Raw genomic sequence first — 12,255 nt, 5'->3', positions numbered from 1 at the left:
TGCAAAAAAGTGAGGAGCAACGGTGATGCGTGGATGTCACATTTTGAGAGAAGAAGAATGAGCGATGTGCTACAATTCAACGGCCAATGGTGCGTTTATCTCTGCATCTATCCTATCCTATTCCTATCGTCTTTGTCTAGCTGGACTCACGATGGTGCAGTGTGGGTGTGGCGGCGCACCAAATATAGCCATGGTTGAACAGTAAGTAGTACGCTCCAGCGAGCAGAGCTAGTATATATTAGTATAGTACTAGTATAGTTTGAACGAGCAAATATATATTAGTATAGTACTCCCTCCGTCCGGAAATACTTGTCATCAAAATGAATAAAAGGGGATGTATCTAGATGTATTTTAGTTCTAGATACACCCCTTTTTGTCTATTTTGATGACAAATTTTTTCGGACGGAGGGAGTACTAGTATTACTATTAGCTAAATTAGAGCAAAGGTTACATGATCTATTCATGTTGCATAACCTACCGCCATGCTCTTTGACAGGTGGCACAACCTACCGCCAAGTGCCTTAGTGTTAGGGTATTTTTTTATGACAAACGAATGCGACAACACAGTTCTGTTCTACCGTTAGGGACCCCGACGGTAGGCAGTTATACCCTACCGCCATACATCCTGACGGTTGAATTTTTTTTAGTCCGGGATCAAATCTTGAAACTTAAAAAAAACGTCAACTATGAAATCGGGTAACCTCACTGTAAAAAGTGCCTACTATGTTGCTATGACCAACCACTATGAACACTTCAGCCTAGGAGCCTCGAGCTCGCGTCCATATAATGATAGATCATTTTGGAAACTAGTCTGGAACGCGCCTGTACCACCAAAGATGAAGAACTTCGCATGGTAGGTGTCTTTGGGTAATCTACCCACTGAGGTAGAAAACGAAGAAGGCATCTTGATTCAATTGGCTATTGCAGATTGTGCGATCGGGAACAGGAATCTTCATTTCATGCCTTGATTGCATGCCCTAATGCGGCTACCCTTTGGGATGCAATTCAAGGCCATTGGCCACTCCCAAACAGATTGGATGTTAAGTCTACTAGCAACGAATGGCTACTCCATCTCTTTGCTGATTCACATGAACAAATTAGAAGCAGAATCATTATAGTTTTATGGAGGACTTGGTATCTACGAAATGAACAGGTGCATGGTAAGCCAATTCCGCCACTAGATGTGTCTTGTTCCTTCCTTATCAGTTACTACAACCACTAGTAGAAAAACACCTAATAGTCCTTATCAGCTACGGGCCGTTACTAATACCTCCACCCATTAGTCCCGGTTCAAACCAGAATCGGGACCAATGTGCCTCCACGTGGCCCTGTGTGCCGAGCCCAGTGAGGCGGCCTTTGGTCCCGGTTGGTGGCTCCAACCGGGACCAAAAGGCATCCACGCGTCAGCATTCCAGTGGCTGGGGTTTTTTTTTGAAAGGAGGGGAGGTTGGGGGTTTTGGGGGGTTAATTTAGGTGTTTCATATATTGTGTTAGCTAGCTAATTAATAGAGAGAAGTGTCCTCTCTTATGTCCGTGCTTGGTCGACGCTACGTACTATATATACATAAGTGATCGAGAGAACCATTCAGTACAGAAGTTCGTCATGCATACCGAGAGAAGTGGTCGATCGACCTCTCCTTCTCCGAGAGATTGGTCGAACAACAAGTTTTCGTATCATGTATCCGACGCTACTGGCTACATACATGTACAATATGTATAAGATCTCTTAATTACAAACCCCTAGCATTTGAAATCAATTTCCACATGGTATTCTCCGGCTTTACTGATGACGTGGTCAAGAAAGAATCCCGCCAATTCCTCTTGAATTGCTTTCATGCGATCTGGTTCTAGGAGTTCATCCCGCATCTGCCACGTCTAATTTGAAGAAGGGGGTTAATTAATACATATATATGAATGAAACTCAACAGAAATGATGGTGTAATAAAATGAAATTGTGAATATTATTGCTTACGCACTTCATATTGTCTTCTAGAGTAGCCCCGCTTGTTTTTCAAAGTCGCGGTGTGGATGAACTCGCACACGTAGTATCCACAGAAATCATTCCCTTCCTCCTGCCACAAGCACTTTACGAGAAATAGAGGTCAATCAAACTGATAATGAAGCATTATAAATGGCATTGATGAAAGTATAGCTATAGAATCAACGGGAGATGCACGCAACTAGCTAGCCAGTAGTACTTACTTTCGGGTATTTATATGTCAGCTCCTTCGGCAGTCCCGGAGCTTCTGCGGTGAACTGTTTCCAAACCCTGCAAGACAAAGAAAATAATTATTATTACTTGAGATATCAGGAAATGAACAAAAAGTTGCCGATATGGTGCGATAATGATCGATTGAACTTACTTGCTGAGCATTTCAGTGATGTCCGCATAGGATTTGGGATCTTTCCGTCTCGAGCCAAAGACGGTTACTAGTCTACGCTCAAGCTTAATCTCCAGAAGAATATAGTGGTACCTGCGCACGCATGCATAACTCATCAATTACATTACTATAAGCTCACTTGAGTAATAAGGGAAACCGAATATGCACACGACAGTAACACTGACGGGCCGTTGTATGGAAAGAGTATGGTATCTTTGTTTTGATTTTTGATCAATGATTGTAGCAAGTTGTCCTCGGCCTCTTTGACGTTCTTTTCAACGAGAAATACATCTATGATATTTGTGTTAATGAACCCAATATCATAAATTTCTTATTTTTTGCACTCGACGATCTTCAATCTGCATAATATATTGAGGATAATTAATTATAAATACATGCAATGAAAGAGCCGAGCTATATATAGAGACTTAATGACAGAAATAGTACTTACAGGCAGTAGCAAAAGACCATTAATTTATCGAGGGCCTTTTGATTGAAGAACTCAAAGAACTCCTCAAATGGAACAGTCAACAGATCATTTGCAACGAGATCGTGCTCCTCTTTAATATGCAGATACAAAGCATTCTTACCCTCAGACTCTCTGCAGGTTTCCATGTACCAATTATGGAATCTTCGCATCATTGTTGTCAGAGATTTTTCATCTTTGACGAGAGGCTTCCCGTACTCGTATCTGAATCCGTCCACCTCCAAGAAATCAGGAAGTGCATCGTCAGGCAGGTAATCGTCAAGATTGCCATAACCGGCCACCGTCCCTGGAGCATTAGACACATTGAGCGGGGGGCACGATTGCTGTGCTTGTTCGCCGAGCTGGGAAATTTTTTCCCCTTTGCTCGTTCTTTTGACCTTTTAGCACTGACAGTAGTTCCCGACCGCTGGGCTTGGAGATATGTCTGTTCAGTAATGCGCTCATAGTTGGTTCTCGGCGGAGACTTTGGTGGTTTCCTCAGGGCATCGATAGTGCGCTTTGCTTTCATCGGATCTACCTTCTCCTCCGGAGGTGGATGTCTCTTTGCTTTCACCCCTTCAAAGAACTCCTTCACGTGGGTCCGCACAATCGTATCATTTTCCTCCTCGGACCTCTCGTATGGTAACTTCTCTAGAGGCTTGAGAGATGATGGACCGTATTTGTATTGCCTCCCACCTCTGGTTGTGCTGCTAGACGCTGGAGCAGACGGAGCGGCTGCGGCGTCTGTCTTCTTTCGTGCTTGCTTACGAGGCGGAGGAGAAGGAGTACAACGCACCGGAGCAGCCGGGGCGGCGGCGGGTCTCTTCCGCCTTGCCGGCGAGGCGGAGAAGGAGGATGCTGCTGGCTGCTCGGGAGCGCCGGCGCAGGCGGAGAAGGAGGCGGAGTGCCGCCATGCGCCGGAGAAGGAGGCGGAGTGCCGCCACGCGTGCCCTGATCGTCACTCGCCGGAGGAGGAGGCGGTGGAGGAGGCGGAGTGCCCTGACTCGCCGGAGCAGGAGGAGGAGGCGGAGGCGTCCAGTTCAGAAGGTTGATGAGCTCCTTCTTCCATAGGCATGGAGTCTTCAGAGCAGAACCCAGCCTAGTCTCCCCTTCACCGGTAGGGTGGTCAAGCACGAGGTCCTCAAATCCCTCCATTATTTCATCGACCATCACCTTAGCATATCCTTTTGGAATCGGCTGGCAGTGATAAGTTGTGCCAGGTCCACTAGGATAAACTTGGCCAACAGCCGCCTTGACCTTCAAAGTCATCCATCGCGCCATCATGTGGCAATTTTGAGACTCCGTGATACCATCCACGGGATAGCTGGCAGGAGCCGTCAAGACATGCTCCGGCTAAAGCAGCTCGGTGGAAGCCACGCTGCTTCTCCGCTGAGATGGCGGGGTAGCTTCGGGGGAAGCTTCGGCAGGTCGTTTTCTGCGATCTGCTGCTTCTCGTTCCTCTTCTCGATCCTCTAGCCCCATTACCCTTTCGTGCAGCGCCTGCAGTTGGTCCTGCTCCAGTTTCTTCCTCCTCTCGTGGGTTTTGTAACCCCCTGCATCCGGAAAACCAACCTTCCATGGAATGGAGCCTGGCGTGCCTCGTGTCCGTCCAGGGTGCTCAGGATTCCCAAGGGCCATTGTGAGCTCGTCCTTCTCCCTATTTGGAAGGAACGTCCCTCGCTGCGCTGCATCGATATAGTGTCGAAGGTTCTTGACTGGTATTTCCAGTTGCTCGTCCGTCCACTGGCAAAACCCTGTTACAGGGTCCAAGGTTCCGCCAGACCCGAAGAACCAAGTCCGGCAATGGTCTGGCCATCTCATTGTCTCTGGTTTGATCCCTTTTTCAAGCAGATCATTCTCAGCCTTGGACCACTTAGGCCGGGCTTGCAGGTAGCCACCTGACCCCGTGCGATGGTGAAGCGTCTTCTTCGCAGCATTTTTCTTGTTTGTCTCCGACATCTTCTTACTCTTTTTCGATGTCTTGTGGGCCACAAATGCGGGCCAGTGATCTTTGATCTTCTCATATTTGCCGATGAATTCTGGTGTCTTTTTATTTTTGACAAACTGGTTCAGCTCTTTCCTCCACCTCCTCATTAGGGTTGCCATCTTCTTAAGAGCACAAGACTTGATTAATTCCTCTTTAACTGGCTTCTCCGGATCCTCCTCTGGCGGTAGGGTGAAATTTGCCTTTAGCTGAGTCCAAAGATCTTCTTTCTGCATATCATTGACATAAGACACCTCAGGGTCTTCCTCCTTAGGCTTATACCATTGCTGGATGCTGATCGGGATCTTGTCCCTAACAAGAACCCCGCACTGAGAAGAAAATGCCTTCCTTGTCCGGATGGGTTCAATCGGTTCGCCGTCGGGCGCGATTTCTATGATCTCAAACTTTTCATCCGAGCTCAACTTTTTCTTCGGGCCTCATCTCCTTACCGAAGTTGTGCTCGACCCGGAGGGCTAAAAATTATAAGGAAGAAAGACAAGAGTAATTAATATGTGTACATATACCAAAACAATGGAAGGATCAATTAACTAGTCAGCACGGGCTTAACTAATATATATATACCTGGCCGAGATCGGTTCGGTCAACGGAGCAGTCAGCACGGTCTCCTTCTTGTTCCTACATTGTGTCATCGGAGCCATCATGAACATAGTCCTGTTCTTGTACCGGCACTAATGGGCTGAAGCCATCATGAACATAGCCCTCTTCTTTACCCCGTTCTTCCAGCTGACCAACGGAGTCGAGGAGAAATGACGCAACTTCATCCCTTCCATTTGCGATTATGTCCCTCAATATCGCTTCTGTTTCGTCGTCTCGGCAGTGCTCCATAGTTTCTGCAAATATTTACAACATGTTTATATATGGTACAAATGGAAAACATAGAACTAGCCAGCTAATCACAATAAGGAATCATGTTAGTGGCCTCGACGCTGCTTCTCTAGGGTTTGGGGTCGCCTCGACACAACAACGCTTCAAGAGAGTTAATTTGTCGGGTAGGGGCGTGGCGGGAGGGGGCAGGAGACCAACATCGTTTTCTCTGTAGGGTTTGGGTGTCCTCGAGAGTTTTGGTCGAGCGAGAGGGCCGAAGGGGGGGTATTTATATCGACCGCCCCTCATGTCAGAGAGGAGCTCATGTCGAAGTTATCTCGAGGGGGTTATATCGACAACGATGCGACAATGACGAGAAAGGAAAATAATTAAGGAAAAGGAAGAAAAGAGGAAGAAGGAAGAAGGAAGAAGAAGAAAGGAATAGAGGAGAAGAAGAAAAAATAGAATTTTTTTCTATTTTTTCTTCTTCTCCTCTATTCCTTTCTTCTTCTCCTCTTCTTTTTATTCTTTTTCCTCTTCTTATTTATTTCTCCTCTTCTTCCTCTCCTCTTCTTCATCTTATTATTTTCCTTTTTCCTCTCATTCTTTTTCTTGTTCTTTCTTCCTTCTTCCTCTTTTCTTCCTTCGACCCTCTCGATCCCTTGACCCTAGAAACCTCGAACCCTCGACCCTAGAACCCTCGACCCTTGACCCCTTAACGACCCTCGACCCTCTACCCTAGTTCCCGACCCTCGACCCCTCGGCGATGCTCGACACCCTCGTTCCCGATAAAAATTAAGAAGAAGAAGAAAAAAAAGAGGAGAAAAAAAAGGAGAAGAAGCTCCTCTATTCCTTCTTCTTCTCCTCTTTTTTTCTTCTTCTTTCTCTTCTTCCTCTCCTCGTCTTCTCCTTCTTCTTCTCCTTCTTTCTCTACTTATTTTCCTTTTCCTTATTTTACCTTTTCCTCTCCACTAACATAAAATGCACTATCCTAAAATGCAACAAACATAAAATGCACTAAATTGATCAACTAACCTAAAATCAGTGATAAAATGCACTAGCCTAAAATCGATATCTACTAACAACTTAAAAAAATAATACATATATGAAAAAATGCATATATGAAAAAAAACATCATCATATCATCAACAGAAAAAATGCATATATCCTAAAGTTTTTCTAAAATCTAACTTTTGTATATATGAACATATATACACAGAGAACATATACATATATACACAGAGAACAGATACATAAAATGCACAAAAAAATAAGAGGAAAGGGCACCGGCGGCCGGACCGAAGGCGGCGGCGTGTGGTCAGGGCGACGACGACGGGGTTGGGGAAGGGGCGGCGCGCGCGGCGACGGCGACGGGGTCGGGGAACGGGAGGCGCGCGCGGCGACGACGACGGGGTCGGGACAGGGGTGGCGCGCGCGGCGACGGCAACGGCGACGGGGTCGGGGGCAGCACGCGCGGCGACGGCGACGGGGTCGGGGCCGGCAGGGGCGGCGGTCGCGGCGACAGTGTCGGGGCAGTGGCTCAGCGGCGGCGACGGCGAGGTGGACCAGCCTGACGGCGTCGGGGCAGGGCTCGGCGGCGACAGCGACGAGGAGCAGAAGGCGTCGGGGCGAGAAGAAACATATGGATTTTGGCGAAAACTGCTAAGTGCTATATATATACGAAGGGCATTGGTCCCGGTTCGTGACTCCAACCGGGACTAATGCCCTCCTTTGGTCCCGGTTGGTGGCACCAACCGGGACTAATGCCTCCCCCTTTAGTCCCGGTTGGTGCCACCAACCGGGACCAAAGGCCTCTGTGCTGCCCGCCTTGGGGCCAAAGTTTAGTCCCACCTCGCTAGTCGAGAGGGGCGCGCAGTGGTTTATAAGCCCCACTACCGCACCCCTCTCGAGCTCCTCTCCACCACTGGCTTTCCGGCCTACTTGCTATTGCTTTGCCTGATGGGCCTTCTGGGCCTATTGCGGGCCTGAATCTTGGCCCAAAGTAGGGTTTCTAGTCGTATTCAGGCCGTGGGGGCCCAGTAGGAGGCATTTTTTTGTTTTTTTGTTTTCTTTACTTATTGTTGCTATATTTATTTTTTTCCAGTTTTTTTTTTGTTTTCTGCATTATTTATTTTCTTTTGTTTTTTGGTTTATTTTTTAATTGTTTTTGCTTTTAGTTTTAGGAAAATTATAAACTTTCTGTTAGTGCCATTAGTTTTCAAATTTGAAAACACTTTTTTTGTTTTTTTGTTTTCTTTCTTGCTTTATTTATTTTATTTTGTTTCTACTTACAACAAAATACTTATTGTTGTTTTTTTTTCTTTTGTTTTCTGCATTATTTATTTTCTTTTGTTTTTTGGTTTATTTTTTAATTGTTTTTGCTTTTAGTTTTAGGGAAATTATAAACTTTCTGTTAGTGCCATTAGTTTTAAAATTTGAAAACACTTTTTTTGTTTTTTTGTTTTCTTTCTTGCTTTATTTATTTTATTTTATTTCTACTTACAACAAAATACTTATTGTTGTTTTTTCTTTTGTTTTCTGCATTATTTATTTTCTTTTGTTTTTTGCTTTATTTTTTAATTGTTTTTGCTTTTAGTTTTAGGAAAATTATAAACTTTCTGTTAGTGCCATTAGTTTTCAAATTTGAAAACACTTTTTTTGTTTTTTTGTTTTCTTTCTTGCTTTATTTATTTTATTTTGTTTCTACTTACAACAAAATACTTATTGTTGTTTTTTCTTTTGTTTTCTGCATTATTTATTTTCTTTTGTTTTTTGTTTTATTTTTTAATTGTTTTTGCTTTTAGTTTTAGGAAAATTATAAACTTTCTGTTAGTGCCATTAGTTTTCAAATTTGAAAACACTTTTTTTGTTTTTTTGTTTTCTTTCTTGCTTTATTTATTTTATTTTGTTTCTACTTACAACAAAATACTTATTGTTGCTATTTTTAATTATTACGAGGGCCGAACCATAAGACATTAAAGCATTTCAAATGAACTCTGAAAAAGTTGAAAGTTGGCATGGTATCATAAATTGACCCACATAGTATGTGCATGTACAAAACGGACAATGGTATCATACTCGTCAGTTACAAAGTTGGCATGGTATCATCATAATAGTTGCGGGAGAAAGTCTTCACTTTTTCTTCGCTTGTGTCATTTGCTTATTGCGCCGTAACCATGGATAATCTTCATCGTTTATCAGGATGCTGGGGTCAGCCTTGACTTTGAAGGGAGGAATTTCATGAAACTTTTCATAATCTTCAGACATGTCTGTCTTGTCCTCCACTCCCACGATGTCCCTTTTTCCTGAAAGAACTATGTGGCGCTTTGGCTCATCGTATGATGTATTCGCTTCCTTATATTTTCTCCTTCTCGGTCTGGTAGACATGTCCTTCACATAGGTAACCTGTGCCACATCATTGGCTAGGACGAACGGTTCGTCAGTGTACCCAAGATTTTTCATATCCACTGTTGTCATTCCGTACTGTGGGTCTACCTGTACCCCGCCTCCTGACAGATTGACCCATTTGCACTTAAACAAAGGGACCTTAAAATCTACTCCGTAGTCAAGTTCCCATATGTCCACTATGTAACCATAATATGTGTCCTTTCCCCTCTCGGTTGTTGCATCAAAGCGGACACCGCTGTTTTGGTTGGTGCTCTTTTGATCTTGGTCAATCATGTAAAATGTATTCCCATTTATCTCGTATCCTTTCCAAATCAATATTGTCAAAGATGGTCCCCTGGACAACAAGTACAGCTCATCACAAACAGTGTTGTCACCTCTGATACATGCTTCCAACCAACTGTTGAAAGTCCTGATGTGTTCACATGTAATCCAGTCGTCGCACTGCTCCGGGTGTTTGGAGCGCAGACTGTTCTTGTGTTCATCGACATACGGGGTCACCAAGGTAGTGTTCTGTAGAACTGTGTAGTGTGCTTGAGACCAAGAATATCCGTCCCTGCATATTATTGAGTCCCTTCCAAGCGTGCCTTTTCCAGTCAGTCTCCCCTCATACCACGATTTAGGGAGACCTATCTTCTTAAGGCCAGGAATGAAGTAAACACAAAACCCGATGACATCCTTTGTTTGATGGCCCATGGAGATGCTTCCTTCTGGCCTAGCGCGGTTACGGACATATTTCTTTAGGACTCCCATGAACCTCTCAAAGGGGTACATATTGTGTACAAATACGGGGCCTAGAATGACAATCTCGTCAACTAGATGAACTAGGACGTGTGTCATGATATTGAAGAAGGATGGTGGGAACACCAGCTCGAAACTGACAAGACATTGCACCACATCACTCCTTAGCCTTGGTATGATTTCTGGATCGATCACCTTCTGAGAGATTGTATTGAGGAATGCACATAGCTTCACAATGGCTAATCGGACGTTTTCCGGTAGAAGCCCCCTCAAAGCAACCGGAAGCAGTTGCGTCATAATCACGTGGCAGTCATGAGACTTTAGGTTCTGAAACTTTTTCTCTGCCATATTTATTATTCCTTTTATATTAGACGAGAAGCCAGTCGGGACCTTCATACTAAGCAGGCACTCAAAGAAGATTTCCTTCTCTTCTTTGGTAAGAGCATAGCTGGCAGGACCTTCATACTGCTTTGGAGGCATGCCGTCTTTTTCGTGCAAATGTTGTAGGTCCTCCCGTGCCTCAGCTGTATCTTTTGTCTTCCCATACACGCCCAAGAAGCTTAGCAGATTCACGCAAAGGTTCTTCATCACGTGCATCACGTCGATCGAAGAGTGGACCTCTAGGTCTTTCCAGTAGGGTAGGTCCCAAAATATAGATTTCTTCTTCCACATGGGTGCGTGTCCCCCAGCGTCACTCGGAACAGCTAGTGCGTCGGGACCCTTTCCAAAGATTACGTGTAAATCATTGACCATAGCAAGTACGTGATCACCGGTATGCATGGCGGGCTTCTTCCGGTGATCTGCCTCTCGGTGTGAAGTAAATAGTGCGTGCATGCGTGGTATCCCTTGTTTGTCTGTCCTGAAAGGTTACTGAGAGCGGGCCAATCATTGATGGTCATGAACAGCAACGCCTTTAGGTTAAATTCCTCCTGTTTGTGCTCATCCCACGTACGTACACCGTTTCCATTCCATAGCTGTAAAAGTTCTTCAACTAATGGCCTTAGGTACACATCAATGTCGTTGCCGGGTTGCTTAGGGCCTTGGATGAGAACTGGCATCATAATGAACTTCCGCTTCATGCACATCTAAGGAGGAAGGTTATACATACATAGAGTCACGGGCCAGGTGCTGTGATTGCTGCTTTGCTCCCCGAAAGGATTAATGCCATCCGCGCTTAAAGCAACCAATACGTTCCTTGGCTCACTTGCAAACTCATCCTAGTACTTTCTCTCGATTTTTCTCCATTGCGACCCGTCAGCGGGTGCTCTCAACTTTCTGTCTTTCTTACGGTCCTCACTGTGCCATCGCATCAACTTGGCATGCTCTCTGTTTCTGAACAGACGTTTCAACCGTGGTATTATAGGAGCATACCACATCACCTTCGCAGGAACCCTCTTCCTGGGGGGCTAGCCGTCAACATCACCAGGGTCATCTTGTCTGATCTTATACCATAATGCACCGCATACCGGGCATGCGTTCAGATCCTTGTACGCACCGCGGAAGAGGATGCAGTCATTAGGGCATGCATGTATCTTCTGCACCTCCAATCCTAGAGGGCATACGACCTTCTTTGCTGCGTATGTACTGTCGGGCAATTCGTTATCCTTTGGAAGCTTCTTCTTCAATATTTTCAATAGCTTCTCAAATCCTTTGTCAGGCACAACATTCTCTGCCTTCCACTGCAGCAATTCCAGTACGGTACCGTGCTTTGTGTTGCCATCTTCGCAATTGGGGTACAACCCTTTTTTTGTGGTCCTCTAACATGCGATCGAACTTCAGCTTCTCCTTTTGACTTTCGCATTGCGTCCTTGCATCGACAATGACCCGGCGGAGATCATCATCATCGGACACATCGTCTGGTTCCTCTTGATCTTCAGGAGCTTCGCCCGTTGCAGCATCATCGTGCACATCGTCTGGTTCCTCTTGATCTTCAGTAGCATCACCGTATTCAGGGGGCACATAGTTGAAGGAAATATGCCCTAGAGGCAATAATAAAGTTATTATTTATTTCCTCATATCATGATAAATGTTTATTATTCATGCTAGAATTGTATTAACCGGAAACATGATACATGTGTGAATACATAGACAAACATATAGTCACTAGTATGCCTCTACTTGACTAGCTCATTAATCAAAGATGGTTATGTTTCCTAACCACAGACATGTGTTGTCATTTGATTAATGGGATCACATCATTAGGAGAATGATGTGATTGACATGACCCATTTCGTTAGCCTAGCACTTGATCGTTCAGTATATTGCTATTAGTTTCTTCATGACTTATACATGTTCCTGTAACTATGAGAATTATGCAACTCCCGTTTATCGGAGGAACACTTTGGGTACTACCAAACGTCACAACGTAACTGGGTGATTATAAAGGAGTACTACAGGTGTCTCCGAAGGTACATGTTGAGTTGGCGTATTTCGAGATTAGGTTTTGTCACTCC

Source organism: Triticum aestivum, chromosome 1B (assembly GCF_018294505.1).
Source record: "Triticum aestivum cultivar Chinese Spring chromosome 1B, IWGSC CS RefSeq v2.1, whole genome shotgun sequence".
NCBI lineage: Eukaryota > Viridiplantae > Streptophyta > Magnoliopsida > Poales > Poaceae > Triticum > Triticum aestivum.
This window is presented reverse-complemented; position numbering follows the sequence as displayed.